The 12476-nt window shown below is 42.0% G+C and overlaps 1 protein-coding gene across 1 annotated transcript in view; it reads left to right on the forward strand.

Annotated features, from left to right (window-relative positions):
- The first annotated feature begins 2328 nt into the window (after window positions 1-2328).
- ppp1r16b (protein phosphatase 1, regulatory subunit 16B) overlaps window positions 2329-12476 on the forward strand; it is a 104736-nt gene continuing 94588 nt past the window's right edge. The window contains exon 1 of the mRNA XM_030419281.1: window positions 2329-2513. The gene's annotated coding sequence lies outside the window, so the exon portion shown is untranslated. The remainder of the gene's footprint in view (window positions 2514-12476) is intronic.

The raw sequence follows: 12476 nt of genomic DNA on the forward strand, positions 1-12476 counted from the left end.
ACTACCTCAGACAGCTTTAGAGATTCAGAGTCTCCTGAAGACTTTCTTCTTTGGTGTTGTGGAAAGAATCCAGGAGGAATCATGATCTGGTCTGGCAAACTGCTCTGGTAGCATTTCTTTAAAAACAATTTTTGGTGTTGCAAATTAGTATAATGTAATTTCTAGGAGCCCAGTGTCCTCTGAATATTTTACATATAGACTTGTTTTAAATTCTGTTGATTTATTCTTATTTTGTGCATTATTTTTTTTTCATTGCAAACTTCATCTTTTTAGCACAGCCTGAGAAGTATGCCACAGTGAATACCCACATGAGCACAGAACAAATAAAAAACACATTTGAATCATATCTTAATAATTTCATTTCAAATGTCTTGTGTGCCGCGTAAATAATTCACTTTTCAAACAATTCTATAAAGGCACAAGCAAACAGTGAAGTAATCCAGGATGTTTTTCATGCATGTCATGAATTTTCTAGAGAAGATCACCACTCTCTCATACCAGGAGGCAGATCTCCGCCATAAAATCAAGATAAAGACTCACTTCATGTGATTGCTCGAGGTATGACCACAGATAGACAGGAGGCATGGGAGTGAAGACAAGAAGGAGAAGATAATATGAGGCAAGAAGACACAAAACAAAAGCTACCAAAGAAAAAAAGGAGGAAACCCGCGGGGGAGGAGTTGGGAAGAAATCGTAGTGATTCAGTGAGATATTCTCCTCCAAGGTCTACTTCTGTCTCACTAGAGAGGCAAAACACTAATTTTATTTTCAGCCTCAGTGTATTTATGCCACCTCATGAGCCTTAAGACGAGTAAAGAAATGCTGCTAAATAATGAATTTAATTGAAAGTTTGTGGTAAAATATTGTTTTTTATCAGGACGACTTTTTGGAACACTATGTAAACAAGAGTTATTGAATGACTAATGGATGCTAGTGGAAACCTATTTTCAGTGTAGATAAATAAATCATTCTCTCTGTGTACTAAACTTTTTAAGTAATACAAATCGAATTGAGCTTTATCAGCAATTATGAATGTATGCTGACATTTATCATTTTCCAGTAGCTCCAAATGTTTTTGTACGAAATAATGAAAAAAAAGATGGAAAATGGAATCCATTAAAAATGTAATTACAAAAACAGTATAGTTTGACATTCAGATGATTAGATTAGCTTAGCGTAGCATGAAGAATAGAAGCAGGGGGAAACAGCTAGCCTGGCTTTCCCCAACATACAAAAATTAGACAAATACACAAAACAGAAGAGACAGAAAAACCTCTCCAGCTATTAATTGTAATTCGTAATGTCTACACTGATTATAAAATGAGAAATGAGACTCAATGCTTTGTAGTGAGATTTAGATGCACTGGTATCTGTTACCTCTGCCTCCGGTCTTTATGCTTGTTTAATATAATAACTCTGCTAGCTCTCGCCCCACACCTAATAAAAGAGATGAGAGGGGTATTGATCTTCTCATCTGCAGCTCCATTCAAATGTAATGCAAAATTGAACCCAAAAGGAAATGTGAATGACTGCATTATTCCCTCCACTACCATCATGTGAATATTAGGTGTTGGTGCGTCTACACTGACAGCTGGTGGTGCTAGTTAGTCATACCTCTACCAAGTGCAAAAAAAGAAGAAAATTTGCAACATTTTAACTTGTTTTCTTTTTAATCATCTCTATTCAAATCCACATACTTCCAGTTTGTTTCATAAACAAGCATATGTGAAAATGCATATGAAATGCAAATAAACTTACAATAATGCAAAAAAAAAAAAAAAGATAAAACTTTCGCAGAGATGGTAAAGTTTCAGATTACCGCAGAAAGTAGCTGAGCACATCGCTCAAGATGTTTGACTGGTTCTTTAAATAAAAACTTGAGGTGAAAAAAAGAAATAAGAAAGAAAATTTTCATCCAATGGAAAACAAAACTTTATTTTATTTGCTTGAGGTGAGCATTTCTTTTTTAAAATCTGTATTTAAATCCAACATTTTTTCATACATCCTTTCAATTAAAAATAATCACACATATTAAAAGAATGCAAAAAAGAAAGAAAGATGGAAACATTTCAGTTTCCCACAGAAAGTAAATGAGCACATTGCCAAAGATGTTCCACTGATTCTTGAGACAAAAACGTTATACATTTTCATCCACTAAAAAAATTAAATATTTATGTTTTTGCTTGAGGCAGGTGGTGGTGTTGGGGCCCCTCTGACGGTCTCGAGGGGGCCCCCCCACTTTGCGCGCCCCTGCGGCACACTGTGCGCTCCAGTCTCCTCCTCCTCCCGCTCAGCCCCGCCCTCTAGGAGTGACTTGGTGTTGGCGAGGAGAGAGAGAGAGGGACTCTGCAGACACACACACACAGAAACACACACACATTGACACAGAGTCACACACACTAAGCTTTTTCTTCCAGCCCTGCTGTGTCTCCACTAACGGGACAAGTTTAAACCTCCAGGATATCTCTCGTCTTTTCTCTCGCCTCCATGTGAACATCTCGACCCGGACTGAGGTGAGTGCAGACATTTAGACATGTTGCCAGTTTTGGAAGAGGTTGAAACTAAAACGAGAGGGGGAAGAAGGGGCTTTTTTTTTTCTCTCAGTGGAGGAAAAAAAAAGCAAGGCAGGCAGGAGGAGAAGAGGCATGTCCGACTCTTCCTCCTCAGTTGTAGCTCGCTCACTTTACCGCCTTTCTGGAGTCAGTGAACGCACCAAGAAGCTGTAATTAAACCGGTGTTTTCAGAAAACGGTCGTTTCCGCTGTCGGCGCCCGTAAAACGCAGCGACACGGTTTGAGAGCAGCGCAGCAGCTTCTACATCCTCCCCGGGATGTTGCCATTACACCGCTGTAATGTTGCACACATGGCTCCCTCTCTCGCTCTCTCTCTCTCTATCTCTCCCTCCTTACATCCGCTACCAGCCGCTCTGCTACTTCGGCCGCTTGGACACAGTTTGAAACAGTGTGGAGAGGCAGGAGAGGTTTCAGGTCACTTTACAGAAGTGTGGAGTGCTCAGCCAGGCTCAGAATGTGCGTCTGATATCTCAACTTTTCAATGGAGTGCAGACCTCTTTTTCCACCCTGTGGACATCAAGTCTGACAGCTTTTAGTTAAGCGCAAAAAAAAAAATAAAAAATGTTTGTACATGTATACATGCTCCACCTGGTGAGTTGGAGTGTTTGTCTTTAATCCTGGAATAATGTGTTGATCATTTGGTTCATGAAGTGTTAGAAAGCAGTGAACATTTTCTTCGTTTGTCCAACCAAAAGCCCCCCCCCAAAAGAAAATCACATTTTCAAACATATATTGTAACACATGAAAGGTTAGAAGCATAATATTTGACATGTTTGGTTGATAAATGACTTAAAGGTGCATTATGTAACTTTTTGGGGGTCACAGTTTTGGTTATATAGTCCTCTCCTATTATGATCATTGATTTGTCTTTGACCAGTGGTCCCAAACCCAAATATATTCAGCTACAGTGATACAAAACAGCAAATCCTCACATTTGAGAGGCTGGAAGCTTGAAGGACCACAACTGACAGACAATGTCTCAGCTGATTATAAATCATAAAGTCTCTAAAATGCAGAAAACTTTGCAAAATACCAGGAATCATGTGTCTGATAGCTTTTAGTGAAGTACAAAAGAAAGATTTGTACCTATCCACATGATCCACCTGGTGAGTTAGAGCTGCAGATGTTTATATTCATCCTCGAATAATCTGTTGATCATTGGCAACATTTGCTTGTTTTGTCCCACCAAAAGTCCAATTCTCAATTTTCAAACAGAGAAAAGCAGCAGATTGTCACCCATGAGACGCTCAAACCAAGATATGTGTGACATATGTGATTGATGAATGATTTAAATCACATTTTATAATTGTTGATCAACAGCACGCCCATTAGCTAATCGAACAGCAGTCTAAAACCCAAGATACTGGGCAACTCCTCACGTTTCAGAGGCCGAAACCAGCAATCTGTGTGAAGGACAGCAACCAAAAGTTCATTTTTCTGCTGACTGTCAATCATAAAATCTATAAAAAGCATAAGATTGTGAAAAAATACTGGGAAACGTATTCCAGATGTCTTATTTTTGTCCGACCAACTGTTCAAAACCCAAAGATATTAAACCAGACACCGCGCTACTCACATTTGAGAGGCTGAAACCAGCAATTTGCTTGAAGTGCCGCAACTAACAGACCATTTCTTTGCTGATTATTCATCATGCAGTCTATAAAATGCAGAACATTGTGAAATAACACTGGCAAATGTATTCAGATGTTTTGTTTTGTCTGGCCAGCAGCTCCAAACCCAAAGATACTCAGTTTATAATGAGCAAAGTAGCAACGTCGACACATGTGGAGAAGCTTGAACCAGAGAATATTTGACAGTTTTGTTAAAAAAATTGACCTTTGTCCCCCGTCCTGTTCCTCTTTCTACTGTGAATATTAATCACACTTTTATCTCCCACCCAGTAGGAAGACTGCAGCTTACCCTTATTTACAGCCCCACAGTCTCGCTGTTTAATTATCAAAACGGTTGTTGTTTTCCTATGACAGCCAATCACGTCAGCGCTACGGCACAGACTGGGTCACATTAAACATCAATGAGAGCCGTAGTACTGTGATGACTTCAGAATTGTGCCATTTACAGGCTCTCACTGTTCTCGCTGCCTCTGCTGCCTGTTCACACACACACAAACACACACACACACTTGATAAAGACTGAAAAGCTTTGTCCGTCTCACTTTGTGTCACATGTACACTTTGTTATATCCGTCGGTATCCCTGCCCGGCTGCGTTGGCCTTTAAATGTTTGATGTTGGGAGACATCTTTGAGCGCCTTCCTCCTGCCGTTCCCCTCAGCATCTGCACCGGCTGTCAGCTTGGGTTAGAAATGGGCTGTTAGAGGGAGAGAGAGAGAGAGGGACGCCACAATCTGTCTTCCTGCATGCACACTTACTGTACTTACACACACTCACAAGTACAAACATTAGAAGCATACGAGATGATGTGAGCGCCTGAAAATGGCCTGCAGGTCCGCTTCACAAACATCCAGACTGTAATGTTTGATTGCGTAAAACCTTGTGTTTATGCACGAGGCTCAGTGCTGAACTGTGTCGTAGCCGTTTACAGCTTTGTTCCAGCTTTGACATTTGAAGTTCACAAGTGATATTCTGACACTGCAAAGAGGATATGAAGGGATATTTTGTTATGCCTTTTTGTCACAGACGGTAGAGAGATGACAGGAAACATAGAGTGACAGATGCAACGCAGGTTGGCCGGACTTTGAACGGCGGATGTTGCTCTTCGTGGCTGGCGTCTGGTGCACTCAGCTTTCGGGGCGCCCCGGCTCTCTAACGCACCATGAGCAGTATTGTAATACGGGGTGCAGAGCAGAGTGCGCGGAGGCAGAGAGCAGTGGAAGGTTAATGTCATCATGTGTGGAAGGAAGGTTTATCTGATATTGCCGTGTTCGTGTTGTTTCCGGAACATCATATTAATGTTGTTCCAGGATCAGTGCAACTTATGAAAGAGCGATTAAGTCCGCTTCTGGAGGCTGCCGTGGCTGAAGCAGCCTCCAGAGTCTCACTCTGCACTTTGTACTGTTCCTTTTATTATTGTTACACCAGGTTCACTTATAATTTTCTTTTCAGTCAGTTTTCTGTTACACTTTGGTTGGTTTAGGGAACAATTATACTTGCTTTGGGTTAGATTAGACTAATATGGCATTTTCAGGGCCGATACGATACAGATGATTAAAAATAAAGGAGGCTGAGAACCAATTTTTGGGGCTGTTCTTCATTTGCAGTCAAATAAAACTCTTTATGACAACAATTCGAACAACCAGTAATGAGATAAACCTAAATTCACTTTACTCAAGTACAGTTTTCTGGCACTTTACCTGGGTGCTTTGATTTTGGGAACTTTACGGTTCCTTTCCACCACATTTATTTGAAACACTTGGTTACTAGTTAATTCAGGTTATTCAACGTTAATAGGCTATTAGTTGAGTTTAAGTGTTGCCAATTAGATATCGGTGTGGGCGGGGCATACTGTGTGAGTTTTCTACATCAGAGCCAGTGTAACAGATTTTGAATTTGTTTATTTTTCTGCAATCTCTGACAGAAAAATCACAGATGCCGATGATCAGAAAAATGCACAATATCGGCCCCATAGTCGGTCAGGGCAGATAATCAATCTACTAGCTGTAACAATACAGAAATGTGATTGATCAGTTGTAGTGAGGGTCCTGAAGCGACATTTATCATGATGTTGGAGTGTATGTAGCCAGCTTTCACATTTTGTCAACTATAGCTGTGATGATAAGTTTAACTAATCGATTAGTCGGTCAGTTTTCAGCCTCTCAGAAATGGAGATTTCCTGCTTTTCTTAAGTGTATATCTTAGGACCCACAAAGAAAGATGTTTGGAGTCATCACTCGGACTTAGAGAAGCTAACTGACATTTTCAGTGTTTTCTGTTGTGAAAGAAATTGCCCTATTGTCAGCCTAATCACTGGAATAATGATATCTCCGAATGGATATACGCTGTATATCTGGTGAAATTACGCGCCTGATGTTTTCCATTCTTGCCCATTATGTGTTTGGACCTAATGCATACACACTCATGGCCACATTAGCAGCGCACTCCTCCACATTACAATCAAAAAGGCTGTCTGGTATCTCGGACAATAAATCATTTGGCTGTATACTGCACAGTGTAACAGCGAAATTAGATTCCTCTGAGTATCTGAGTGAGCCGTTTTCTGATCTCTGAGGAAGACCGCCGCTCTCCTCCAGTGCTCCCTCTTCGCTGATGAGCCGCCTCCAGAATATATTCTCCGCAGTTGTGTACCCTAACTGATGGCTAATTATTCTGACACAGTGATTTGGCTGTGGCTCATAAAATATTGAAACAGAAGCGGCCCAGGAGGCACACGGAAAGGAAAGGCACTTCATCCTTAAATATGACTTGGAGTAGAGTCTGCGACTGACATCAAAGCAAGTCAACACACACGCACAACCTCCAATTAAGTTGTTTTTGCTTTAAAAAAAAAAAAAAAAAATCCTTTTTGAATCTTCACAGCAAGTCGTTTTCTCAGTGTTTGAATTGTAAATCTGTTCCTTGACCTCCCGCTGCTTAAGATGTCTTCTCTGAGCCGCGCCTGAAGCAAGTGCGCTTGCTTTGCTATCGAAAAAGCGATTATACGAGATCAGCGTTCTGATTACAGATAGCAACTGGGCGCTGCCTGCTAATCTGCGGTCTTAAAACTGAGACGGGCAAATCTCAGGGCCGCCATCAAGGGTACTTAAGGTCTGCTGCCCCATTTCTTGACCCTTTTTGTAATCAAGTTTCTGACAAATACACACCTGTTGAGGATCAGGAGAAATTCATCTGTTTCTACTGACGTGAAGTGTAACGCATGGTGGTCGGGCTGTAGTGCGGATCCAGTGTGCGTGTGCATTTTTACTTCAGATCGTGCCTGAAGTGGTGTTTATCGGCTGTGTAAACACTTAAGTGATTAGTGGACATAATGGTGGATCCCCTGCTGATGGATGCTGGGATATCTGAACCCCCTGCGTGACCCCTCGCTGAGAGGATAAAACCACAAACATCATTGCTCTAAAGAGGGGGAGCTTTTGCGCCCTGGCATCCAAATTGATTAGCACCGCGCGCGCGTGTGTGTGTGTGTGTGTGTGTCCAGTTTGTTTGTGTGGCGTTTGATTTTGTAAATTTTCACTGATCAATTAAAACCAGTCTGCGTATTTCTCAGGGCTCGGTCAGACCAGTATTTATGTATAGAAATGTATAGAAATGTTGATTAATCTTTTTGTTTCAGTGTAACAGAAGTGAGTTGCGGATTTGCTGCATTACATACGCATGAATGTGAGCTCAGCTTTGGTGGATTTAAGTGTAAAACCATGGGCTGCTTACCAATTGTTAACTCCCAACACCAGACATGTAACCGCCCAGTTCCATCTTATCATTTGTGAAAATGTTCTACCGTTATCAGTTTTATACGAGCGTAAACTGAATATCTTTGTATTATGGAATAATTAGACCAAACAAGACGTCTACAAATGTCACCTTTTGCTTATTTCCAACTCACTACATGTGTTTGATAAATTTAGTCACTAGTTACTTTACAGATTCCGATTGTTCAGTGTTGATAGGCTATTGCTTGTGACATGTAACCAATCAGATAGTGTTGTGGGCGGGACGGAGACCACACGGCACTTATTGTCCTTCAGAAGAAGGGCGCTGCCTGAATATCGGCCCCGGCAATCTCCACAGTGTATACTATATTTTCTGTTTTCCATGCGTCGCTTGAAGCGTTCGTGTTCAGCCATAGAGGGTAATGATGCAAGTTACTGTCCTGCCCTGTTATTTAATCAATAAAATAGTTCCTCAATTGATTTTAGAGAAAATTTTAAATGTCACAGTATAGTCTGACTAATATTGTATTACAAAATTTACATTTACTGTGATAACAAGTTTTATCTGCCCCTTCAATCGATGCTAGCCACTGCATGAGTTGCGTGTTGTCACTACATCAGCACGCTTCCTGTGTGAAGATGCACGCATGAATTTTACATTACCACTCTCTGGAGTGACCGCAGACCTACAATCGCATGATCCTTGAAAACCTGGTGCATTATGTTAAATACGCAACATCAACATGAATAATAATGAATTAAAAAAAACCCATACATTTGGAGCAACCGGATGCTCCCTTGCATAAATGCTGACATGAATCACAGTGTGTCGTTGCAGGCAGAGCAAAAAGTAAAACAAGCGTCCCTGTCGGCTTACATGTGTGTCGTGTCCTTTTTCTGTGACGTGTGCTGTATTTGTAGCTCATTGCGTGTTTCTGCGTTAAAGCCGACCATCTCGTGCAGACTGCAGATTCAGAGGCAGAGAGACCAATCAGAGCCAGCGAAGTGTCGTGAACAGGAAGTGAGCTCATAGAGTTTGTGGCCTGCACTCTGTGCTCAGGAAGGTGCTTGACCGACGGGGGGGGGGCCTTTGTAAAGGTTTTTTTCCTCGCATTGTTGTGGAAAGCACAGCGAGCCTCTCCGGTTTAGTTAGAAATCAGCGCATGGTTACTCGTATGTGTGATTCTTTGATTTTGGTTCCTTTCAGTGCACGTAAAGCATAGTTTTGCAGCTATTCTTCGTGCAGTCTATAGTAAATAGATTCCCGAAAGAAAACTGCTGTCTGTGCATGAAGAGTCATGCTTTCATTCTGCTCTCCTGATGAACAAAATGCCTCCTAGATTAGACGAACACAGCTGTTGAACTTCAAAGGCAAAATTCGGCCAACATTGAAAGTGTTTTGAAATAGTCCCTGTGTGTGCGTGTGTGTGTGTGCGCGCGCGCTTTTGTTTGTGTGTGTGCTTCTGTGTGTGTGTGTGTGCTTTTTGAAGGCTGTTTTTATGAATTCTCCCTCCGCTGTGTGAGATGGGGCCTTTAATGTCTGGTTTGCTCTGTCTTCCGTCTCTTGTCTGCGCTCTGCACCCATTGGTCCGCACGCTCTGGTGCTTGGTTGTGCCTGGTCGTGCCAAGGCTTCAGTTAAGGGGATGTGTGTGTGTGTGTCTGTGTGTGTGTGTGTCTGTGGCTTTTGCCCTGAGTCTTGCTCCTTCTATACAGGCCTTGTGTTTGTGCAAGTGAGAGCGAATATGTGTCTGCGAGTGTCTTTTTTTTTTTTTAGTTGCCCTTTTTTCAGCGTCGCTTTGTGAAAAACCCTCTACACACACAGACACTAGTAGACATTCCTGGTCACACACACATACCTTGGTCTGTTAACCACTAATGTTTGGCCCATTTAGGTTTTTATAAACTTGTGAGAGGCGATGCTCTTCAGCTCTGATTTCTCAAGTGCAGGATTCCTTCAAAGTGTAAACAGCTGCATCTGTTTAAATAAGCTCACTTGCAGGGATCCTCGATGGAGACCAAATGTTTTAAGTGTATTAGAGTCTAGACGCGATGCTGCTGATGACCCCGCCCCCCCCCTGCATGTGTCTGAACTGATCAGCGACAGTTGCAGCATTAAGTTAAAGAAGGAACAAGTCGCTCAGACATGGAAGCAGTTTGTGGCCTTTTAATTGCAACAGCTCTACTGCTGTGGTTCAGTCACCTCCACTGAGGAAGTTATCTTTTAGTCAGCTGCTTTTTTCCATAGAAATCACGTTGACGTGTTTCAAATGAATTTAGTATAAAGAAACAAGTGTTCGGTTTCTTTAGAAAGGCTGACATAACATGGAATAAAGCTTTGATGAGCACCATTCAAAAACTACTGCGATTACATCACCCAGAGGAAATCAAACTATTTATCCTGACTTTGTCTTGATGCAAATCCAACTTGTGATTTAACTGTTCTAAACATATTCTATAACTAAAATCAGCAACATTCTGAATACCAATATTGATTAAGAACCAATGTTTATTCATTTACCTTTATGTTGGTTCCACTCTATACTTCAAACACACACAGCACGGCAAGAACTGGAGATAATATGGAAATGTGACATGAAATGATGCTGTATTTGTTTGAATCTGAACTAGAGTTTTCATTGTTTTACCTCCCACTAGTCCTGCTAGTCGGAATTGTATCTTTGTTCCAATCTGTGGTGTGTTTCTGCATTTTTCTTTCCTCTTCTTAATGATAGTGAACAGGGTTAGTGGGGCAGGTGTGACTTAGGAAAAAAGTTAAAATCATGCGATGGGATCACCTGCCATGTCGCCTGCCAACTTATTCACGTCCAACCCAAGACTTCCGCAGTAGTTATTACTACATAATTACATGAGACCACACCCATCTTTTTACACACCTGTAAGGTTTTTGAGACTGCTTCCTGCACGGCTGTGATGCTTTCGCTGCAACAAAGCCATGTCTGTTCATCTAAACAAGTAGCTACTTCTGTTGGACTTCCAGCTCCACGAGGCGTCTCCAGGACCACATTTGGCCATGACGTCAAGCAGTGACTCAGCCAAAGCAGTTGCGGTTGGTAAAACATCAAAGCTGCATGATTTAGATAAAAACTACATTGAGATATTTTGGTTTTCTATGATATGTATATTTCGTTATGAGAAAATATGCAGGGATTTTCGCCAAAGAACTTGAATAGCACTATTTGGATATAATCGTGGTAGAAAGACTGGGTAGATTTTTGTAGGGGAGTGCATTTTATCATTTGATGATCTGATCAAGAGTGGTTGAGATGGGTGTTTCGCGGTCTTTGCAGAGCCTGCGTGCCACTGAGAATTGTGCGAGATTTCCAAAATGTTGTATCAAACAGCAAATAAGCCGTAGCAGGACATGTTGGAGTTAACTGGCCTTATTTGATGTTGCACGTGCAGCTGAGGCAGAGAAGATATGTTGTGCAGCCCCGAGGAAAATGACCGCCTTCAGTACCCTACTTGGAAGATAATATTGTGGAGCATAAAGACTGGCTTGTACATTATTCTGTGTTCGCTCAGTGAAGCGAACGGTGCTATAATTAGTGTTATCGTGACATGTGCACAGGAGTTTTTCTACTGCAAGTACGAATTGCATTCTCTCTGCACCCTGACTGCCTCGCAGTTTAACAGGAACTGATCTCTGACCACATTTAGGTGCACAGTTTCAAGAAGTGATTATATTTTCTACTGTCCTTGCCTCAAACTCAGGATCAGATCAGAAATGTGTGAACCTGAATGCAGTGAATTTCAGAAGGCTATTTTTGGGCATTGACCTTACTTTTTTTATGTGAACTGAACCTTGGGTGACACATGGGCTCACTCAGCCTACACTCACTGAAAATCACCATACTCCCCAGCAGGAAGAGCAGATAGTAGAGATCAGCTGCGCCATCATCTCTTTCCTCTGCATTTGCCTCTCTGAAACGAACAAATCCAGACAGTTCTTTGTTTTGTAGTGTAGAAAAATGAGGAATCAGCATGTATGACTCTTACTCTACCCCGCCTGCCGTTACTGGGACAGTTCAAGCTCGCTGCGCACCCATCTTGGTTTAGTAGTGGATTAGAAGTGACACTTACTGCAGGCTGGCTGAGTCTAAGCCTTGTTTACTCTGGCTGGGTCTTAGCCCGGGACTCAAACCATCATTAGACAGTGAAATGACTCAACAGTGGGACGGTGCTGTAGACGGCGAGAGCGAGGGAGACGCGAGAGACGGAAAAAAGAGTGGGAGGAACAATTGAGAAGAGAGTGAAAGCCATAAAAATAGAGGTTAGTCCCAAATTGGCCTGGAGATAAAGTGGACCGGATGACTGCAGCAGGGGGGTAGTTAGAACCTGGAGGCCAGGGCGTGCTGTGGTCAAACCCTTTTCTAAATAAACAGACAGATCGTTCTAAAATAAACATGAATCGCTCATGTCGGCGTGGAGCAGATGGACAGCAGGCCTGCTGCTGCTGCTGTTGTGCAGAGATTGAGATTGTTGGCCAGATTTCTTCCTGTACAGAGGTTGAGGCCTTCT

This window comes from Sparus aurata, chromosome 6 (assembly GCF_900880675.1).
Source record: "Sparus aurata chromosome 6, fSpaAur1.1, whole genome shotgun sequence".
In the NCBI taxonomy this organism is placed as follows: Eukaryota; Metazoa; Chordata; class Actinopteri; order Spariformes; family Sparidae; genus Sparus; species Sparus aurata.